The following is a 21,827-nucleotide window of genomic DNA, read 5'->3' as shown; positions in this document are numbered from 1 at the left end:
CAAGCCCCATATTGGTTGTAGAGATTACTTAAAAATAAAACCTTAAAAAAAGTTAAATAAAATTAAATAAATAAATAGATTAGAATTAAGAACATGTTTTTGTTTGCATTTTATGAGAAAATATCAAATTGTTTAAAACAAGTCAATGCCAATTTTAAAGTAAAAACAGTTATAGCTTTTGTTTCCTAAGTGTAAAGAAAAAAATAAGACTAAAAGTGTTAACGTAACTGGGAAAAGTGAAAAAGGATATGGTATATTAGAAAAAAACTGCCAAAGTTCAACTTCTGTGTTGAGAATAGCAGCCTCAAAGAAGCAATTTTTACAAGACACATTGTTGAATAATTAATTTTTTTAATGTGACACTGCAAAAGTAGATCTTTCAGAGTACAAAGAAAAGTCAAGAAAATACCTTCAAAATAAGTCAATAACATTTTTCCTTTGAGATTAACATTTTATAAGAATCCTTTAGCTAAAATGGAAAAGTGTTTAAGAAGAGAAGAAAAATTGAAAATGCATATATGAAGACTCTTGTCCATACATTAAGCCAGAATTGAGAATTTATGATGACATAAAACTTGGACTGAATATTTCTTTCTCAAGCTCTACTGACTGTCACTTACAATATTAGACAAATACATAATTAATAATCAACCCAAATAAACCCATGCCATTTATTGTTAATGTTTGTGTTCCTTATCTCCTTATATGAAAAAGGCCATTAATAAGGAGCTGTATTAAGAATAATGGTACATATATCCAAACACCAAAGGACATTTTTAAAGATTTTATTTATGTATTTGTCAGAGACAGAGTGCACAAGCAAGGAAAGTGGCAGGCAGAGGGAGAAGCAGGCTACCTGCTGAGCAAGGAGCCCAATGCAGGACTTGATTCCAGGACCCTGAGATCATGACTTGGGCTGAAGGCAGACACTTAACACTGAGCCACCCAGGTGTCCCCAAAGGAATTTTTCTATGGCCGAAGATTTAGATTATTGAAGTTTTCCTGCTTATAAATAGTTACTCATGAAAACTTTTTCTTTTTAATCTAAATATCCAACATTTTTAAAAATATGCCCAAATGTGGGACCTACTGTGCTACAACAAGAAATGGTTATTTTGATTTGATTAATGAGGAATAAAGGTAAACAACTGTGCTTAAACTATATAACAATTTATGTCTGACATACAAGCCTTGTGGAAAAATGATTTTACTGAAGTGATTTTTTTCCTTCTAATTTCATCACAATTTGCTAGTATTATTCAATTTATGTCTAAAATTTAGATTAAGCTGTTTTAAAACAAAATATTTCTTACAGCAAAAATTAATGGAGGTTCAGCACGAGGCAATCTGAAAAGTAGAAATGTGGTTTAACATCAAAAACATTATGTTGGGTTTTTCTTTTTCAAAAAAAATGTTAACACTAGAGCTCTTACCTCTTTACAACTTTCTTTAGGGTCATTCATTTTATAAACACATCTCATTATGCATTTTTAAACAAACTTTATATTGTATCTTCAAATCTAAAATTATACCAACTAAAACTTTATAGCAGCAATTCCCATTCATACTGAGGTATTCTAATTTACTTGCCAATAAAACACTGCCCCTCACTCTTTGTATGGATTATCTCCCTTTTAATTATGCTTCATCTGACTCAGCTCAGTGAGGAGGAGAAGCTCCAAGCAATGTTTTGGACAAGGTGCTTCGTTCACATGCTTTCTGACATGTACCCTACCAGTGAATGTCAACCAACAAGCATAGCAATAGTATGTTTCTTGCTCCAGAATTATTTTTTATATCTATTTCCCTATTATCATTGGTCTTGATTGACTTGGAAGACAGGCATGATAAACACATATACTCTTAACAGACACAAAGTTTATTAAACTGAAACAAAAGCCCACTATGAGCCATGTATTTAAAAAAACACCCTAAAAATACGGAAAGAAATTTTTTAAATGGTGAAAAAACAGACCACTCAAATGTGAATAAAATTAAATAAGCCTGTCAATATTAATATAATAGAATTAAGGTACTAAGTAAATTAATGGTGACAGCTGATAGTGATAAAATTATATTCAGAATTAACTATGTCACAAAGGTTTTATTTGAAATGATCAGCAGATTGATGTTTAGCGATGCCATGAAATCATTTTTTAAATACAGAAGAGATGAATTATCACAAATATATCCAACAGGTAAAAGGAAAAACATAAAGGATAGGAGCAACAAGAGGAATTACATAGAAAGATTTTGAATTGCATGTCTTTGAGTTAATAGATTGCCTTTTTAATGAAACATTTAGAAAAGAGGTATTCTTTACTTGTTCATGATGAAATTCCTTACTTATTCCAAAATTGGCATACGTAGCCCTGTAGGGGTCATATGTGGCCTCTATGCTTATAGATCACAATCTCAGATTATAATTTCACATTATAGTGATATAAACTTTTGAGATATAATTTCAAACAATATTCTGCTATATTTTTAATCTCTTCCAAATAACATTGGGTCAAAGAGGAAACTAGGACATAGAACCATCCTACTTAAGAAAAATTTCAGGTAGCTTCCAAAAAAAGTCATAGTATGAAGTACTTTTATTTATTTATCTATTTATTAAGATTTTATTTATTTATTTGACAGAGAGAGAGATCACAAGTAGGCAGAGAGGCAGGCGGGGGGGGGGGAGCAGGCTCCCCGTTGAGCAGAGAGCCCGATGAGGGACTCGATCCCAAGACCCTGAGATCAAGACCTAAGCCGAAAGCAGAGGCTTAACCCACCCAGGCACCCAGTGAAGTACTTTTATTATTGAAAAGAAAAAAGAAAAGCTTTCCCCCCAATTTAACCAAAATGACAAAAGAAAATGAGGTCAATGCTAAAAAAAGGAAAAAAAAAAAAAGGAAAAACATAAATAATTTTAATAAGTGCAGTTGGCTCTTGACCAACACATGGGTTAAGAGGTGCCAAGCCCATATGCAGTTGAAAATTCCCATATAAACTTTTGGGTCCGCAAAAACTTAACTACTGATAGTGGACTATTGACTGGAAGGAAGCCTTATCAACAACATATGCAGTTGATTAACACGTTTTTCTTGTATTATACATATTGTATACTGTATTCTATAATAAAGTATGGTAGAGGAAAGGAAACATTACTAAAAAATCATAAGGGAAAGAAAATACATTTACAGTACTATACAGTATTTGTAAAAAAAATAAATAAATCCATGTGTAAGTGGACCCATGCAGTTCAAATCCATGTTGCTCATTGTAAATAAATATTAGTAAAATTTGGGGTGACTGGATGGCTCAGTTAGTTAAGCATCTGACTCTTGATTTTGGCCTAGGTTGTGATCTCAGGGTCCTGGGATTGAGCCATCAGCTCAGGTTCTGCATTGGGTGTGGAGCCTGCCTGGGATTCTCTCTCTTTCTCTCTCTCCTTCTGCCCCTTCCTACCCCTTCTCTTTCCCTATCTTACAAAAAAAAAGTACGCACACACACACACACACACACACACTTTACCAATATATATATTTTGGTAAAATTCTTTGAAATTCTGAGAAATATATTTAATGATCTGGTAAATGTACTCAATTAGAAAAAAAAAACCACATTATTTAGAAAAGAGAGAAAAGTTAACTTTAATTGTATGATAAAATTATTAAATCAATGGACAACACTCTTCTGAGTTATAGAAAAGAGAAATGATAAAGACAAGACTGAATAAGTTGACAAAATAACTATCCTACTAAAAAGGATCCTCATGATACACTGGTAAATTCATTTAAAATACAAAGCAGTCTTAATACAGCTGTTATACAAATTGTTCTGAAATTTGGGGAATAAATGGAGCCTTTTTAAGGTATTCTGTGAAATAAAAGTAAAACTTGCATTTAATGTAATAGAACTTTAATAAAAAAATTAAGCCAGGCCAATTTCAGTAATGAATATTCAGTTAAAATTTTAAGTATATTATCAGTTGTTGCAATTAAGCAATGAGATTAAGTTTATCCTATGCATAAAAAATATTTCTATAAAACAGGAAAATTATTAGTTTATTACACCCTGTGAATAGCTTAGTGAGAATAAAGCATTCCATCAGATGTGCTTTGATAAAAAGGTCTCTGCAAAAATTTTTATCTATACCAAATAAAATAATATATTGAGGGACGCCTGGGTGGCTCAGTTGGTTAAGCGGCTGCCTTCGGCTCAGGTCATGATCCCAGCGTCCTGGGATCGAGTCCCGCATCGGGCTCCTTGCTCAGCAGGGAACCTGCTTCTCCCTCTGCCTCTGCCTGCCTCTCGGCCTACTTGTGATCTCTCTCTCTCTCTCTCTGACAAATAAAATCTTAAAAAAAAAAAAAATAATAATATATCGAAACTCTCTATAGCCTGATGCAAAATAATAGGTAAGTTAATTAATTAATACATTTAATAAGCTCTATCTTATTTAAGATTGATTTGAACTCCTGGATCAATATGATAGTATGGAAAAACCAAATAAGAAAATGCAGTAAGACAAGTCTATAAAACAAAAGATGCATTATTTTCATACCGCATGATTACAGGCCTATAAAAGGCAACTCTAACAGAAATGTTTAGCTCATAAGGTATCTAGACATAAGATAAAAATACAAGAGGGGGCCCCGAGGTGGCTCAATGGGTTAGGTCAGGTCATGATCCCAGGGGCCTGGGATCGAGCCCCACATCGGCTCTCTGCTCAGTGGGGAGCCTGCTTCCCCTTCTCTCTCTGCCTGCCTCTCTGCCTAATTGTGATCTCTGCCTGTCAAATAAATAAAATAAAGTCTTAAAAAAATACAAAAACCAGTACATTTCCTATGTCATTATAAAAAATGGATAAGAAAAAATATATAAGAGCTAACCTTTACTAGTTAAGCAATAAAATATATAGTGTAAAAATCAACAAGGGACATGGAGGAGGACCTAAAGAAATCTACAATCAAGGGAGTGTTAAAGAATCCCTAAAGAAATGCACAGAAATAGCACATAAATGAAGGAGAAACATGAAATGGTATGAAGATGAATATTTCTAGCCCCAAATGGAAGACTCCATGCAAAAATATTAATAGTTCTTATCCCTAGAGCAAGTGATTTTTTTCTTTTAAATCTGCATTCTAGGGAACCTGGGTGGCTCAGTGGGTTAAGCATCTGCCTTCAGTGCAAGTCATGACCTCAGCGTCTTGAGACCCAGCCCCGCATCAGCTCCTTACTCAGCGGGGAGCATGGTTCTCCCTCTCCCTCTGTGTGCTCTCTTGCTCTATCAAAAGAAAAAAATAAATCTAAAAAAAATAAAAAATAAATCTGCATTCTATAAATATAATGAGTTTGTATTTCTATAAAATAATATCAGTGAAATGATTATAAAATTTAACAGAATGCTTTTTCTTTAATAATTTAAAGATCTCAATATTTGGATAAAATAATATAGTGAAAAAAAAAAACTGAACTACAGAAAATTTTAAAAACCCACTCAAAAGTAGAGCTGATTAAAGAAATGTGGAATGGCATATAAGAGGAAATATTATTTAAACTACCTAAAGAGAAAGTTCATAAATTTACACATATATATACTACACACACACACACACACACACACACACACTGTAAGAAGCACATTCACACATGAAATGATTCTTCAAGGATGACTTTGATTACTTTTTTGATATATGAAATGATCATGTGTTCTGACTTGTCCAGGCCAGTTCAAGTTTAATCCACACAACAGTCGTACAAAACAAATGCCATTCTTACCATATATTTGGCAGATGAGAAAACGGAATAAAGTTGAATGAATTTTCCTCTTCTGGAGGCCAGTAAGTGGCAGAGTGATGTAACTTTTGTTTTCATTCTTTTTTCCTACCAAGGTGAATGACACTGTGCAGCTATCCAAACCAGAAATATGGCGGTCCCTTTGAATCTTCTCTTTCCCTCTTCCCCCTCTTCCTTCATTAGCAATGCATCTTGGGATTCACCTCCTTCGAACACATCTGGTACTTTCTCTCTACATTCTCACTGCAATACTTTCTTTAGGTCATGGCCTCAGCTTCTGTTCCTCAGTCTAAAGATTTCCCATGACTCCTGCTCTTTTAAAATGATGTTGTTCCTCTGACATAGTTTTGGTATGAAAAGCTCATTTCCCCACAAGGGTGCTAGTTAATTTTTCAGGCACTGAATATGGAGAACAGACAAAATTAGAGCTTCTTAGACTTGTGCACCTTGAAGAGTTAGAACCAAGGTGGGATGACCTTGACCAGAGTCCCAGCAGCCAGGAGGCCACAGTTCCTGTCTCCCCACATGACCCAACCTTCCCTCGGGTCCAGCTTTCATCCTCAGCCCCCTGCTGGGGAAACATCCTTAGGACAGTTGACTCATTTCAGCATAACTCATCACTCTGGGGGGGCTTGGTGAAAGAGAGATGGGGAACTGCCTACCTGAGCTCGAAGAGTCTTCACCAGTGTTTCTTCTGCTCCCCACCCACCTTTGCTGCCTATATTTTACAGGTGGCCTCAGCCTTACAGCTTGAGCCACCATGGTGTGAACACCGGTATACCACGCCACACTGTTGTTCAAGAGCAACATTCTACTGGCTCCTCTCGCATGGTCTCCCCGACAGCCACACCGGCTACCTCTTAATCTAGGCTTTAGAATGCACATACTGGAAAATTCAAAACCCCTAGACCCCCAGTGGTTTTTAGAAGGCTTTCTCCCAGTGTCTTCCCTGTATTGATGCTTTTTCTCCATAGCTCCTTGCAGTTGATCCTCGGGAGGGTAGAAGGGGCACAACATCTACGTAGGAACATCTTCCACTTGGACTCTCCGCAGCCACTAACATGCTCTTACTGAACCAACAAGAAAAGTAAACACAATCATCCTCCACAAAGAGCTCAAGAAAGCTTGCAAACCCTCAACTACCATTAGTGGCTGAAAGCCCAAATTTCCTTTTCCTCTGGTTGTTCAAATGTTAGAGGTTTTTTTTCCCTTCTTAGTCCAAATAGAAAGAAAAGTGGGCTAAATTCCAGCAGTTAATAGTGTTCTCATTGCAGTCATTGCCACAAGGTGGCACCACTAAGGAAAAAGGAAAAGCTTCCAAAGGATCCTGAACAATTGAAATTGGAAGTTTTTGTTTGAGGAAATCCCAACCTAGTGAGAGAGAGAGAGTGGGGTTAGTCTCTCTGCTTCCCAGGATTACAGGGTTTTTTAAATTCCCGATCAAATGCCCGAAGTAGAGAAGCCAGGAGAGAATATTCCACTGCTACTATATGACAATACAAAATCAGCTTGCTCTCTAGGCTCCAAATCCAAGTCTGGATCACCACTCTATTCTTCCAACTTCTCCTTGTGAACTCACCTTTGGAGCTCTTGGTGTCCCTCCCAACTGAATCTTAATCAGATCACTCTGTTCCTCCCAGACAAGGCTTCTTCATTTGGAGTTTAGAAGAGCATGATTTGCATTCTTCATCTCCTGTCTCCTAAAATGCCATGAGCTCCTTATTACACTAACTGTTCATTCTTCTCCAGAACTCTGCATTCTAAGGGGTCTATTGCAGGGACAGGCTAATGCAAATACACACACACTAGACACAAACATATGCACACACACACAAAACATTTACTGTCATCCTGCAAGACTCTGAGTGTAGGCTTACCTCATATCCATAAAACTAAGAGGGTCTGTTAAAAAAAAAAAGAATGTCTGCTACAAAGCCACTTATAAAGCCTGATCACACAGAGAATAAGCTGGCAGCTTCTATAAACCAAAACATACAATACATGCATAAAAGTAACATGTTACTCATCAGTTTAATACTCCCCCTTGGTTTTCTATTTCCACCAAACACTCACTTGTTAAGTAAAAATAAAATCTATGTTCATTTTATGTTCATATAAAGGATGGATGGGTATTTACTAATCAAAGACACAAACATCAAATAATAATGAGGGGCAAGCTTACACATATTAAATTAGAAAAGATATCCTCAATGGAGGCGAGATTCTTTTGGGTCAAGAGCTATTAAAATGTTCGCATCCTTGGGCCAACCAATTTCACTTCTGGGTTTCAATTCCAAAGAAGCCCTATGAGAAAATTACTCCATCTACGCACAGATTTCACTGAAGTGCCTAAGACAAGCCTGACAGAGTGCTCAATCAGTGTGTATGGACAGCTGAATGGGACAGAGAGAATGAAAAGAGACAATGAGAGGGAGAGGGTGAGGACAATTAGGTTCTAACATGGATTCATGGAACACTTTGCTAAATGTGGATACCATGACTTTAAACTAGCAGCTAACTTGAAAGTGACAACTGTGGAGGCCCATGGGGCCATATGGAAACATGCCCATAGGTGGTGGTGGTGTTGGGGCACAGGAAAAGACATAGTCAGCCTCCTTTATACAGCCTACCATGGAATTTTCCAAGTATATAGGCACAGACTGGAAAGGACTCTGTTGGATGAAGAGTATAATCTCTTGGCATAGTCAGTTATGTCTACTGGTATGGCCGAAGTGATGGTAAAGTACTGTTTTGAATTCTCCTAACATTGATAATAAAAGAGGTTCTTTATGTTTTTGTTTTTATTTTTTAAGATTTTATTTATTTGACAGAGACAGACACAGGGAGAGAGGGAATACAAGCAGGGGGAGTGGGAGAGGGAGAAGCAGGCTTCCTGCCAAGCAGGGAGCCTGATGTGGGGCTGAGACCCTGGAATCATGGCCTGAGCAGAAGGCAGATGCTTAACAACAGAGCCACCCAGGTGCCCCAATAATAAAAGTGTTTTTTATAAAAGAAAACTCTAAGTTTTCTTTCCTGGGAAGGAAAGACAGGTGAAAATACAACAGACCACTCAGTTTCTTCCCCCGATTTTAAATTTGGGAATGACCTTGGGAATTATCTCCAATCAGGTGATTTCACAAGTGAGAAATTAATGTTCAGTGTGTCAACTATATTCAACTATACTCAATTATACCCAGATTAAACAACAACAACAACAACCACCACCAAAAAAACCAATTCACAGAAGCTAAGATATTAGCAAATGTCACACAGCTAGGAAGCAGCAAAGCCTAGATTTGCAACATTGTTTCTGATAAATCAGTTGTCCTTTTGAGAATTTAGTCTTCCATCGTAAAATCTGCTTAACATTTTGTCATGTTTACACATGAAGTCTTTGTTAGTTTGAAAATAATTTTGAATAAAATTGAAAAATAGTAAGATACTTTCAAAAAGCCTTAGATGAATTATCTTGAATGAACCCAATTCCTGAAGAGATATGGCTTCAAGCAACTTTTAAGTTTTATATGTGTTTCTTTCTTTGAAAGTTGAAGAGAATGTTTTCCCCTAACGGAAGGCCCTGCTCCTTGGGATGAATACTAATTAACTAGCTTAAAGCTATAAATCACAGATGTGGTATATAAAATCCCCCTGATATAACAGAGACCTGATGGGACATTTTGCTTACAAAACTGTTCTGGATGAGATGAGCATAGGACCAAGTCATGCTGCAGGTGCCCAGCATTATTTAGCATATAGACGGACTAGTAAGGTGTAAGTTACTAGTAAGGTAACTAATAGAGACAGAGGTTTCCAGAAGTTTCACAAACATATTCTCAAGTGTGTGCACAAAATTTTGCTTAGACACAATTTCTGAGCTACATATGGAGGGAAGATGTATCCTGGTGGCAGGATTATAAGAAGACCCCTGGGATGGGGAAGACGGGTCCCCCTGGTGTGCATGACAATTTAATTACTACTTCTCCAAGTGTCAACAGTGGGACAGCAGCATGGGTATCATCTGGGACATTGTCCGAAACACAGAATATCAGGTCTCACCTCAGATCTCTTAGACATGAATCTTCAGTTGAGCAAATTCTCCAGGGGATTCACACACTCAACATTTGAGAAATGCTAGTCTCATTCCCTGTTGCCCCAATTTGTCTCAATAATGGACTCACCGGAACGCAGAATTCCTGGGTGCCATCTTGGGACAAATGAATCAGAGTCTCAAAGGAGGAGCCTGAGAATCTACATTTTTAACCATGTCCCTCAGTAATTTTTCCAATAACCTTAAGTTTGACAAGACTGAAACATCAAGAGCTTGACAGGCAAACAGAACTGACACTGGCACTCAGTCCTGTCACCTACTGGCTGCCCATCCCTGAAGAAGCTTCCCTCTCACAGCTTCCCTCTCACAGCCTCCCTTATGACCTCAAATGGGGATACAATATTCCTTTGCAGATGTACTACAGGACTAGGTCAGCAATCATGAAGAAGTGTATTAAGGGTTCAAACGTTTGCCTTGCATTGAGTAGGTATGAAATAGTAGATGGCTGTTAGCATTTTCCTCTCTTTCCTTTCAAAACCTCAATTTCGCCCTCTGGAAAGGCTGGTGGTAGAAACTGCCTAGAGTTCTTTTCATGTATCAGATGTATCTTTACTGAGTAGGTGGCAGGCTCCAGAAGCAAAGATGAGCTCACAGCCTAGTGGGAGAGTCAGTAGGTGAACGGGAATATTATAATAGAAACAGAAATTTTGCTCACAGATGAATCATTTCATACATCCAGATAATGTTTTGGTTAGCTTGTGGGGGAAAGAGATCAAAACTACTATTTAATATCATTAAAACAATCATTATTTCTTTCACAAATGCTAACCCAGGCAGAAAGGAAAGAGCTTTCCAGAGCACTGAAAATAAAACCTTGTTGCAGAGAGTAAGGCTTCCCTCTGACTTCAATTGTAGCTGTAAATTAGCCCAGAAGCATACCCCAAATGGTAGCAAAATTATGACCTTATTTAAAGTAGATGCTTTATCAGCTCATCCTTTCCGCCAATTCTTTCCAGCTTCGTGTTTTTCATTCTCCATTGTCCTATTATTAGCCTCTATTTTCTAACTGCTGGAGTCTGTTTTCCTTCTGGAGGTGGAGCCACCTACTGATACACACTCCCCTCCCTCCTGAGGCTCCTCACTGAGAGTTCCTAATTGAATTTCTGCCCTTCAGGAGCACAGGGTCATTGGGATGAATGCTCTGTCAGAGGGCTCCAGGGAGGCCAGGCTCTGGGCATCATTTCAGTGTCTCTACACTGCCATCTCCGAGCATTCCTCTGCCCCAAAGCCTGGGGTCTGTTTGTTTAATGAAGTCTTCTGTTGAAATAGTAACTACTTTCCGGACGGTAGCTATAACTGCATTTATGATGTGTTTAAATGAAAAAGTAGACTTTGAGGAACTAGAAGGTCACCCTGTTTCAGGAACTCTGACAAGCTTTCTTTCTCTGATTCCTGCTATATGTGTGTGTCCTCATATGACAGAACGCCACCTGACGTATTAGAAGGCAAACGCTACATCATCGCCTCACTTTGACCTCCTATGAGCCTCATGGCTGTTCTGCTAAAGAAAAGGAATACTCTGTAGTTGGGAAAATGAAAGATGTTTTGCTCGAATGTGCCATCAAGTATCTTCCAACTTCGCTCCCTCACATTCTCCCTGAATAACTCCGCACTGATTGATGGTCAAGGCATCTTTAAATGGATACACTTAATTCGTTAGGAAAATTTTTAGTGCCAGAAAAATCATTACTTACACTTGAGATGTTAATGAATTAATTTTAGATTGTAGCTATTAAATGGTCTTTTGCAAATATTTCATATATGTAGATAAAAATCATAAATTAATTCTGGGCAAATAAAAGGAATCTTGATTTCATTGTTTAATCCACAGGACTCTTACAGGTTTGAAAACCATACTCTTGTCTGTTCTTTCCACTCACTATAAAAATTCAGAGTCTGAGATAATGAAATTAAAGATGTCATTATGTCCTGATATGTTTTTGATAACCATCTGGACACAAGAGAGGAAATAATTCAGAAAAGAAGTGACCAACTGCAGAATTTATGTCATATAAACTGATTATTCTTAATTACATCTAAAATACATTTGAAATTTCCTCCCTGGGGTTTGAAGGGAATTTCCTCCAATAGCAGCTCAACTCTCTATGCCTCTGTTGGCAAAAAGAGCAGGCTTCAAGCTGAGGCAGGGGTAGGATCTTATCCTTCCAAGTGCAAATTCATGTTACTTCCTATTAGAAGCTCTCCCTGGCTTTAGGACTGATCATTGGTATTTGGACTCTCCTACACAGATATGGGCTACATACATACAGATCATATAGAGTGGATGACACAGATCACAGAACTTGTCACAATGAATTGAACTAGAAAATGTCCATCTCAACCCCTCCCTTCTTAGTCTGAGAACATTCATCAGCTAGATTCCTACCGTCTTCCACTTGATGCTGAACAGTGAGTATACTTAATAAACACCAGTAGAATAATGGGAATAATACATCAAATTGCCATTTATTTTTTAGCATATGTATGATAGAATTGAGCATAGCTGCTATACCTCTTGTATATGACATATATAGCTATAAACATTTTCTATCTCACTCACATAGGATATATATCTCTGAATAAGATATTCCTCAAAGCCTGCTTCATGCTTTCATTTTTTTCCTGTTTCTTCTTTTAATCATTAATTTCTCATTTTCTAAAACTTCAACAGGAGATTTTGTACATAAATATACTCAGTGAAGATATTTCTTCCAAGTTCACCAGTCTGGCAAGGATTTCCCTTCCCAAGCGTAGGCTTTGGTGCCAGTGATTGTCAGTGTTGGCTCACTATGGAATTTCATTGCATGAGACAGTGGGGAATTCTTGTTCCTCCAACCAAGAGCAAGTTCAGTAAAGGAAGAGGTTCTTTTTTCTCATTTACCATTGGACCTCAGTCCCCTGCATGATGCCAGATACCTAGTAAGTATTCCATATGTATGCATGTGTGTGCATATGCACGTGCATAGCACTGATTCTGCTTTAGGGAGACTACTTTCCAGGGACACCTGGGTGGCTCAGTCAGTTAAGCATTTGCCTTCAGCTCAGGTCATAATCACAGGGTTCTGGGATGGACCCTCACATCAGGCTCCCTGCTCAGCGGAGAGTCTGCTTCTCCCTCTCTCTCCTCCCCATCTCCGACTTGTACACACTCTTTCTCCCTCTCTCTCTCTCAAATAAATAAAATCTTTAAAAAAGCAAACTATTTTCCTGATATTTATAAAAGCACCAGAATAGCTATGATCATAAAAAAATAATAAACAGAGTTGTATAAATGCACTTCAAGATAAGCTTCAGAAATGCTGTCTTCAGCTTCTTTCTGTCGACAAGGAGGGTCTGGCCCTCCTGTCCCATTTTCTTAGTTTTCACAAAAAACGGCTAAGTAGAAAGGTAATTAAAGACAATACTAACAGGAAGTTGATGTGTGCTTCCACAGATGTGGAGGACAGGGGAGAGGCCCTGGGCTGGAGGCCCCAGTTCTGCTTTCTCATCCAGATCCTGCCACTACTTGATGACTCAGGGAATGCTCAGCTGATTTGGAAAAAAAGGGGAGAGGGAGGGATAATAATACAGAGGTTGTAGAATCGTGAAATTTATATTAAGAAAAAAAACATAGAGCATACGTGCTTTTCTATGAACTTGAGTTACATCTGAATGACAATTAGGGCAACCATATGTCCTAACGAGCTTAAGGGATTGCTGGTGTGGTTTACTTTACAGAAGAAATTATTAAAACTGCCCATATATCTCAAACATTTTTGGGTTTGGATGACAAGCTATATGGTCATTCAGATTACAATATGTGTATGAGTGCGTGTGTACTGTATATGTGTGTGTGTGTATATATACACACACACAATTATATAATTAATTATATACAATTAATATTATATATAATTTTATATATATATGATACATGATTATGCATAGACAATGTGAATGTGATCTGGTCATTAAATGTTTTTTTTTTTAAGATTTTATTTATTTATTTGACAGAGAAATCACAAGTAGGCAAAGAGGCAGGCAGAGTGAGAGGGGGAAGCAGGCTTCCCGCTGAACAGAGAGCCCAATGCCCAGGACCCTAGAATCATGACCTGAGCCAAAGGCAGAGGCTTAACCCAATGAGCCACCCAGGCACCCCTATATATATATATTTTTTTTTAAAAGATGCTCAGACCAAAAGTGGATTGAAAAGACATACCATCCTCAGGAAGATGGAAATGCTGCTAATGTTTTGAAACCGGCTAGTGCATGAGTGGATGAGTAGACTCTGCAGGAGGGTGGTGCCTATTTCCTCACTGTCCCAGGAGCCCAGGCAGAACATTCCAGCCACCTCTGTCCTCTTTTGATAAGGTCTTACTGGAATGTTTGCCTGAGAAGCCTGCAGGGCAGGAACAGTATTACCATAGCTAATGTTGTTCACCTCTTTACTGATAGACCATCTCTAGCCAAAAGGATATTTATGAATATGTTCTCAATATTTTTAAAAAATAAACTTGGGGAAAGAATCTGTAATTCACTCAAACTGTGGCAGGTGGGATCACATAATTCTGGCTGAGTGCAGGAGCTCCCAGGTCACTCTATCGCAATAGGTCTGAGATCCCCACAGACAGGAAGCAGGTACTTGGGGAGGCAGCAGATCCAGGGGTTGCTGTGGAGAACCCTCAGCCAGAATGGCTCGAAGAGTAGGAGGGGAGGGGATTTTTCTGCATATCCCTGTCTACATAACAGGGAAAATTTGCCTAACAAAAGGTGGCCTCTTTTTCCTGCTTTTCCCCTAAATTTACTGCTTGAATAATTATAAGGACCCTTGATTCTGAAAAGTGTTCTTGCCTATGATTCATTATTACTGTGTTTTTCAATAATTTATCTGGGTCAGTTTAACTCTCCTTAGTGGGTCTAAGCTGAACTTTATGTGCTTAGGAGACCCTGAGTACCCATCTCGAAGTGCTGGCCCAGATCAGCGTGCGGACCACACATGACCCACAAACAAAGCTGTGCGGAGCTTTGTATACATGCACAGCTTAGTATATTCAACCACACTGACTCCATTAAATCCAGCACGTGTTTACACTAGACAAGTACATTTTACTTATATCAATCCTCACAATGATCTTATGAAGCAGGAATGTTATCGTCCGCAGTTAACAGGTAAGAAAACAGTCACAGAGACTATGTGTAAGTTGTTCACCTGCGAGTCCATGGTGGAGGACTGAAGCTAACCAGCCAGTCCAAATGGGAATCATCGACACAATGAAGGCAAGTTACACTGATGAAGCAGGAGAGGAGAAACACTTCTTCCTCTTAAAGCAATGTTCAGCAAGAAGAAATTCTTGGAACATCAAGAACCGGTTGCAAACTTGGGGGAAATAACAGAAACTGGCTAATTTGTCAGAGTCTCCAAATAAGCAGTGAGAAGCCTTAGCCCTCGGAATGCACAAGGAATTTTCTAGCCTGCCCCTTCTCACCTTTTAAAACCCGAGTCCCCTCTTAATCAAATATACAGATGACACCCACTCAATTTCTCCCACAGGACTGCAGCAAACATGCTTTGGTTTGGTTTCAATATAAGCAGAAGGGAGAAGAGAAAAGAACCGAGGAAAAATAATATCACATACATAGTGTCTACTGTGTATTTAGAGTTTTCTTGATGTTGCTACTTTTCATTCTTCTATCAATCTTTAGGACCAGTATTTGTCTGTCTGTCTGTCTGACTGACTCTCTTCAACACAGGACAGGAGGCTGTGGTTCAATGCCTTGCAGAGAAACCTCATACAGCCAGTGTAAAGCTGGGCAGAGCTTTTAATTCAGGATGGTCTTAAATGCTCATATTTGCCTCATGTACCTCTTACCCCAAATCATACAAGGAAGCTATTTAAAAGACACATGGATGTCAATTCTTTGATACACGAAATCCAAATCACAACAGTCACCTCAAGAAACACCATTTCACGTTTCAACTAGAGCTCCCAATCAAGTCAGAAACATTAAAATAAGGGAAGAATCTTTGACTATTAACTAAAAACATGTTTCTATTCTCAATCAAATGTGCTTCTCGGGACTTATGCACAATATTTAAGTGGCCCTTTAAGAAAAAAGCTGGGGTCCAGTGCAAACAGGTTAAAATAGAAGTGATCCAATGCCTACGTGTCATCAAATTGCAATTATGTTCACTGTACTGTTGTTCTTTGCTTTTTAAGCCACTTTTTTAAGTTTCACAAACTTCATCCACAGAAATGAGGCAAACAGTTATCTCTTGGCTCATTTGTCCACATCAGGGGCAATCAGTAGACAGCCTGTTATGAACATGGCTATTGCAAATTACTCAAATTATATCCAGACTGTGGCAAACATTTTCATGAACATTTAACTAATGAACTTGAAAATTCTTCTGAGGCTCTTCGCCCTGTTATTCAACTCCATTCTGCAGGGACTCTGCCACTAGACCTGGATTTAGAGATATTTCAGCCTCCATCATGTCCTGCCAATGGAGTTCAGGGATGTGTGCCAAACTCCATTTCCCTTCTGCCTTGCGTCAACCATGGGGAATCATTAGCTGCTGCGCTCAGAGCACTTACTGAAGAATCATTTGATAAAGAGGACCCTCACTGGGTGGGAGAGCTAATGGACGTCCAAAGTCACAGAGCAAAGCACTAACAGGGAGGGTCCTGTAATTTTATATAGTATATCATCAGGAAATGGTTACACTGTGTCAGTCAATGCTCTTAAAAATGGAAGCTTTGTTTCAAAACCTACACAGGCAGAATGAGACAAAGTAAGGAACAGCAACTTCTCAAAAGTCTCCTCCTCCTTTCAATTGCTTTCTCTGCTCCCCAAATCCTGGGAGCATTTCATCCACATCACTGACTGCCCAGTCCATCAGCCCATTTATGGAAGTACAGCCTCGAGCAACGGCTGCTGTTGGACTGCTTCTCCCTTTTTCTAGCAGTTCCATATTTCATGTGAGTCAAGCATCTTCCAAGTGAATTGCTTGACAAATTTCCAAAATGATCGCTTCAGATCAAATTCAGCTAAAATGCTACACTTTCCAAAGTTTTGAAAATCCATTTTTATAGCAAGGTTGCCGAAACATCTAATGAGCTTCAATTCAGGAGAGGCACATCCTTTTAACTTGAATTTGGCCTCAAAACAAGTTTGGCCCAGTCAAATGCCTACCAATCTTTTCAGTCACAATGGCTCCCTCTCTCACTCTAGTGAAATAGATTACAGATAGCACCATTTCCCAAGTTCTTAAAATTTCTAGAAATGACATTAAAAAAAAAACATGTTCAAGAATATTCTGCTTTTATTCAGAATATTTTGATTCAATAAGTTTCTAGTGACTTGCTTTCCTTCTCACCCAGCTTTATTACTGTAGGATATATCTTTCTATTATTTCTTTTTTTCTTTTTTTAGGTTTCAAAACACATGGATTCAGCACGGAAAAGAATTAGCGTAAAAAGTGTAAATGAATTATTAATAAAAGAAGGAGCAGACACATTCAAATGGACTTTGCAGTATTTAATCTAGAAGGGCTTAATTGGAACTTCTCTTATCAGCCTAATAATAATGAACTATAATGACCTTGATTTAACAGAGCCAGGGACACTATCTATCTTTCTTAATGGAAACATGAGAAGCAAGGGGTCAAGTGTCTTAACCAGGTATTACATAAATGAAATATGTGTGTAATGTACAGATCTTAGAAAATTCATAATGTTTGAAGAAGAAAATAGTTATAAAACCTATTAGTTTTTTTTTAATTTTTACTAAGCTCTTTTTTAGAATTGGACTGCTATTGCATGCTCAAGTTTAGAATATTTTTTTGTAAAGATTTTATTTATTTATTTGACAGACAGAGATCACAAGTAGGCAGAGAGGCAGGCAGAGAAAGAGAGGAGGAAGCAGACTCCCCACTGAGCAGGGAGCCCGATGCAGGGCTCGATCCCAGGACCCTGGGATCATGACCCGAACCAAAGGCAGAGGCTTTAACCCACTGAGCATCCAGGTGCCCCTAGAATATTTTGATTTTCATATATATATCATGATATAACGAGCATTCTCACGGCCCTAAAACATTATGAAAATTCCAATTAGGTTGATTTCATCCAATGCATAGGTGTATTCTAATGTATTTAAAATTATAATTTCAGGTTTTTTTTTTTTCTAATACAAATAAACCTGTGGTGAATATTCTTAGAAATAAATCTACATACACATTTCTGTATACTGCATTTTTAGAAACAATATAAATATTTTGAAACATTACATATAGGAGATACTTAACAAAATGTATTCCCTCAGGTAGTAAATGAGAATGTGCTTTTACTCTACTCTCAGCAAACTATTTGCTTTTTAAAATCATTAAATATATAACAGGCAAAAAAAAAAAAATTTAATTTGCATTTCTTTGTGAGGCTGAGTATTTTTCATGTTTATTTGTTATTTGTATTCCTTTTTAAGGGAAGAATACGTTCCCCTTATTGTCCGTTTTCCTACTGAGACTTAATTTTCATGTTATACTAGTTGATTTACGTGACTTCTTCAGAATATTAATTCCTTGCCATATTTTATTATACCATTTACTGGTGATTCATCTTTTAATTTCTGATTTATAGTATCCAGACCAAAAAGCAAGGTTTAGCCAGGATGTTTATTTTTTCCCTCCATTGCTTTTTGTTCAAAAGGTCCCTTCAATTGCTGTCATAAATATGTAATTTTATTTACCATTTTCTTCAAGACTTTATTAGTTACATTAACTCTTGAATTCATTAAAAATAACTTTTCATATAAAGAAGGAAAGTAAAAACCCAAATTTGATTTGTTTTATCTGATCACCAACCAAATTTACTGAGCAATCAGGCTCTCATTTTCCTTCTGATTTATGGATCCCTCCTTACTCTACACTAAGTTCCAGAACATACCTGATTCTGGTATTGCCAGTCTGTCAGCCAATGATCTAGGACTTTATAGCATATTTTAAATTCAGCAAGACCAAGTTTGTCTGTTTTTTCTTTAAAATCCCTCTGTTGGGTTATTTTGAGAATCTTAGTATGCTCTTAAATTTTCATTAGCTTGCTCTATAATTTCTAAATACTAAAAATAGCATGTGAAAATACACTATTGAGTAAGAAAATAATAGTGAAAAATATGAAACCTCCCTCATCTCTACATTCATGCTGTTAACACATTTGAGCAAACACTTTCAGGATCTCTATCAGAGATGATCTAGGTAGGTTTGCATCTACTATTCTTAGGCAAGTAAACTGAAAAGTGTTAAAGCATCATCAATCTTTTTCAACACAGAAAAAGTTTTTTGATTCATGGGCTCCCAGTCACAGGATTTATCATAGGATTGCAATTTATTTATTTATTTATTTATATTTTGCAATTTACTTTTAAAATATTAAAAAATATTATCTTGATTTCTCTTAGATCTGAATGTCACAAGTAAAACATTTACTGTAGATTCACAGACACCCCTACATACCATTGCTCTAATATACTGAATTGTGTTTTTTATTTAACTTGAAACATGGCCCAGTTGGTAATATATCACAGATACCCCCGGTAGCATGCCAGTCACGTGAAAATACTTCCCCTTGTTTTTCTTACTTCCCGACAATAAACTACTTCACTTACTCCAAGTGCATTACAAAGTACAGCACCATTTAATTCCTAAGTTCATTTCTGTATGTATTTATTCAACAATATCTTGGTGATAGGAGGTGCTCAATAAACATTTGCCGAATGGAGAACAATGAATGAAACATGGTACTTAAATAGAGTGCTATACAAAATAACACATTATTAATAACTACATGGGGATTCTTAGAAGTGGCTGATGCAGGAACAAATGTAAGCTTTTTATTCACAGCAAAGCCCAGGAGATGAATAGTGGGCACATGCAATGTGTGATTTATTCATACACTCTAGTAGGAGATTTATAGACATCTATTAACCTACTTGAGTTCCAATTCTGTCTTAGGCTGGTCTTCTGTCATGATTAGCTATGTTGTGACTCTATGTTAAATAACAGGTTGTCTGTGCTGAAATATGCAAGAAATATGAAGACAGAAGGTCAAAATTATATATATATATAATATGGGGGATATATATATATATCCCCCACTGAATCATAGATGTATCTCCACTTGTGTAGGCAAAAAAAAATTAAGCATGCATATATGCACAAAAGCAAAAGACATTTTTCCCAGACCTGAGATCGATTATCATAGTATCATAGACTGGATTTGTCTCCCAAATAATTAATATGTTGAAGTCCTAACCTCCAGTAACTCAGAATGCGAGCATATTTAAAGAAAGGGTCTTTACAGAGATAAGTGAATTAAAATAGAGCCATACGACTGGTGTCCTTATAAGAAGAGAAAATGTGAATACAGACACATCCAGAGGGAAGAAAATGAGAAGACACAAGAAGATGGCCATCCCTAAGCCCAGGAGAGAGACCAAAAGGAAACAACTCTGCCAACACCTGGAGTATGGATTTCTAGCTTGCAGAACTGATAAAATGCATTCCTCTTGCTTAAACCACTCAATCTGAGATACTTTGTTACAGCAGCCCTAGCAAACTAATATACCATGAACTAATCCAGAATAGAGTGAGGCTGTATGTTGAAAAAGAATAAGAATTATTTTGTTATTTGCAACATTCTCAGTTTTCAAAAAGATTAATCTTACCCACCTGCATACTGTGTGGGGCCTGATTTGATCCCTCCTTTGGGTAAAACACCATCCTAAAAGTCACTGCTTTAGGTGATACTTTTGATTAATCCCTCCACCAATCGATTAGGAATTCAAACTTAACTGACGGCACTATCCACTTCCACATGACGATCTCTTTAATGTGAGGTTGAGGATCTAGGAGAGCTTGGATACAATTCATGCTTGGAGTGGGTAGATCACTCTTGGCTTCTCCCTGGAGGTCTTAAAGTCATTTGTGTGCTTTCTACCTCTGTCTACACTGACCTAATAAATATAACACAAGAAGAGGGATGTGGGAAGGAGCATTCCCACTTCCCTTCATCCCCAACCTAGTTTCACAGAGGACAGAAATGGGGTGTAAATTTTGTAAGTAGGGTAAATGTACTGTAGTCCCCAAGTCATATGGAAGCCATGTTCTCAACCGTGAGGGCAGATCCCGTCCTGTTTATCTTGACAGAAGACCACTGTCACGTATTGGCTCTTCCAAACCTGTGTTGCCCACTGGGACAACTCATCTTCCTTGTGGACTGAAGCTGGCCCTTAGAGTCAGGCAGAATTTGCCAACATGTTCGAAGCTCCTAACTACAAGGTGCATTTCTCAATGCCGTCTTAATAAAACAACACAGAATGAAGCTTCATAATAGCAATATATAGAGGAAAAAGTCATAATTTTCCATGCTTCATGATTCAGAATAATTAATTTAATAAGTGTGTCATATGAGAAAAGTAAATAAAGAGAAGGAAAGGGGTGTGGACACATATGATCACTGAAGCATATACAATTGCAAGAAAAAAACAAATTACCCGGGTAGTGCTGGAAATAAAAGCTCAGTGGGAAATATTTTGGGGATGCTAATTTGATTCTTCTACAGAACCTTAAAGCTGCAGTGCTTACAAGTGCACTATTTAGCTCCACCTGTTTTTTATTTTTAGCATTTATATAACCTTAAGTCTCTAAAAACCAATTAAACACCTCCTGATCTCTACTGGGAATTTTCCCTAAGTAGTCCTCTACCTCGACTATAACAGGACTATGATTTCATTTACAACATCTTGCTGGAGAGCATTTTATCAAGAGAGGTGTTAAAAAATAATGAAATTAATAAATGAGGGCAGAATCAAGATGAGCTCCAGTCTTCTCTGGACACAGTTACAGTCTGGGGTTTGGTTCACAATCAACACTGAGCTGCGTGATCTTAGATGAGCA

General features: G+C 37.5%; 1 protein-coding gene across 3 annotated transcripts in view; it reads right to left on the bottom strand.

Moving 5' to 3' along the window:
- Window positions 1-21,827, bottom strand: part of LOC111145254 (neuregulin 3) — a 1,048,204-nt gene that overhangs the window by 567,599 nt on the left and 458,778 nt on the right. The gene's annotated exons all lie outside the window — the stretch shown is intronic.

The sequence above is a fragment of the Enhydra lutris genome, unplaced genomic scaffold (genome assembly GCF_002288905.1).
Source record: "Enhydra lutris kenyoni isolate GAN:26980312 unplaced genomic scaffold, ASM228890v2 scaffoldscaffold12, whole genome shotgun sequence".
In the NCBI taxonomy this organism is placed as follows: Eukaryota; Metazoa; Chordata; class Mammalia; order Carnivora; family Mustelidae; genus Enhydra; species Enhydra lutris.
The sequence above is the reverse complement of the archived record's forward strand: the minus strand, read 5'-3'. Positions and strand labels throughout refer to the sequence as shown.